Here is a 2,665-nt window from a genome sequence, read left to right as displayed (position 1 = left end):
CAAGTGTCTCACGTAGTTAGCGTACTTTGGTATATCACATAGTTCAAGATCCATCATATTGTCTGGAACAAACTAAATACTCGGTTTTAAAACATTATACACAATAATACCCACGGCTTGGATGGTAACGCTGAACGCCGACGCTACTAGACACCAGGCAACAAGAGTTCCATCACAATGGTGCAATAAATTGCGTAGAGTACGATCAAAACATGGATTACTAACAGATTTTCATAACTGAGCACTCGCTAATAGTTTGTCTAAGGTGAGGTACACTTGCAATACGGAAGGCAGAAGGTGCCTGGACAGTGAAAGACATAAACAGAATGATGCCACCTCATCAGGTCAGCGAAATGATCGTCCAACATTATCAGGGAAGTCTGTCGCCACTACAATCTCCCAATAAGATGTAATCGGTTAACGGCCACCAACTGCTTGGCTACGGAGACCATCCCAAGATACAGCCGTTACAATTGTCACAATGCCCTTTCAAGACACCTCTTCACCGACCGGGTTACCTCCCCTCCTTGGGCAATCTTCTGTCTACCTCCCAAGTAAAACGCACTCGCTCTCGCCCGTCAATCCGCTGCCTGCCACCTCGCGACTCGCGACCGGCTCACAAGCACCGAAAAGTTAGCATCTCTGAACAAATACCGATAGCTGCAAAGCCGCAAAGCCGGCGTGGCTCAGTTCGTACGTGTATAGCGGGTGCAGTTTAGACCGGCAACTGATAGTAATTAACTTTGTGAAAAGCTCTCCATGTACCAATTTTCACCTACCGTCATGACCCAAGACGCTGTAATATATTTTCTTTAGCACGTATGATCCGCTTTACTATCGTCTTTGTTGACAGAAGCAATCTATTACCTGATGACAGTCCAAAAATCCGAAAAGCGGTTCGTAACAGCGTAAGTACTAATGAAGGAATGTCAGCTTACGTGCATTTCACCTTTTAAATGAGTTAACACCTTTTGAACCAGGCCAGAGAAAGAAGGAATGTGCTCCAAGTTTGGACATCATGTCTACGATGTCGTCATTACGGACAAGGCCCGTACTCATGACTGGCGGAAGGGGACTGGCAGTGTGGTCTGCGCTCGACATGAGGGATCCAGAGAAGCCGCTACAAACCTGGACGCTGGCTGCGGAGCGGAACCTCACTCAGTGACCCATGTGCCTTACCAGTGCTACCGGTATGGTAACGCATTTCTTCGGACCGTGGCGTCACAATTTAGCATTCTGTGTGAGGCATAAGACCCTATTTGAAAGATATTGCGAAAATAACTGTAATCTGCTTAAGAAACCGATAATGGTGATTTACAATCAATATAAAGTAATTATGTGAGCCGACATTGCCTTTCAACTTTGTATATTATTTGACTTCGTAAAACAAATGAAGAATGGGAATGTCAGCCGGCCGCGGTGGTCTAGCGGTTCTGGCGCTGGAGTCCGGAACCGCGGGACTACTACGGTCGCAGGTTCGAATCCTGCCTCGGGCATGGGTGTGTGTGATGTCCTTAGGTTAGTTAGGTTTAAGTAGTTCTAAGTTCTAGGGGACTTATGACCTAATATGTTGAGTCCCATAGTGGTCAGAGCCATTTGAACCATTTTTTTGGGAATGTCACACGTTCCAAGCGCTAACTCTCACATTTGGCAGGAGAGACAAAAGACAATGTATCTATTTTCGTATCTTCTACTCGTCGATGTCGTAGCCAATGCCTTGTTGCATCAAAACCCTCCCCGTCGCCCACGCAGGGCTTCCATAGATGTTTTGTGAGCTCCTCTCGGGTGCTCAGAGATGTGTGGGGCCTTGTATTGTCATAGAGAAGTCCGTCTGCATTTTCGTGGCTACGAACACGCTGAAGTCGTTTCTTCAATTTCCTGAGAGTAGCACAATACAGTCATGAAGCGGGGCGGGGTGGGACAGCAAACAGAATTAGACTGTCGCCATGACTTTACCGGCTGGAGGAGGAGGAGGATATTAGTGTTTAACGTCCCGTCGACAACGAGGTCATTAGAGACGGAGCGCAAGCTCGGGTGAGGGAAGGATGGGGAAGGAAATCGGCCGTGCCCTTTCAAAGGAACCATCCCGGCATTTACCTGAAGCGATTTAGGGAAATCACGGAAAACCTAAATCAGGATGGCCGGAGACGGGATTGAACCGTCGTCCTCCCGAATTACCGGCTGGGGGTGCAGCTTTGTAGAGGAGAAGGGGTACTGTGGCGACAGTCTATGGATTGCCGTTATGTTTCCGGTTCGAACTGATGAACCCATTTCATCGCCTGTGACGATGTTAGACAAAAAATTGTAACAGTCAGTCTCGTAACGCCAAGCAGTTCCCGACAGATGGTCCTTTGTTGCTCTTTATGATCTTTTGCTAGGCAACCAGGAACCCACCGGGCACATAACTTTGCGAACCCCAACAGGTGTATGAGTGTGCCAGCACTACCAACAGAGAAGTCGAGTTGCACAGCGAGGCGTCTGACTGCGATTCGTCGATCACCTCGAATCAGAATGTCTGCACGTTCCAATGTTGGAGCCACAGCTGCGTCCGGCCAGCCGGCCCACGGGAGATTGGACATGTTTGCACGACTTCGTTGCGATGACGACAGATGCCTCTTCCAACGACTCGCCGTGGTTTTGTTCACTACCAGGTCTCCATAGACAT

Source organism: Schistocerca cancellata, chromosome 2 (assembly GCF_023864275.1).
Source record: "Schistocerca cancellata isolate TAMUIC-IGC-003103 chromosome 2, iqSchCanc2.1, whole genome shotgun sequence".
NCBI lineage: Eukaryota > Metazoa > Arthropoda > Insecta > Orthoptera > Acrididae > Schistocerca > Schistocerca cancellata.
Note: the sequence above shows the minus strand (reverse complement) of the source record.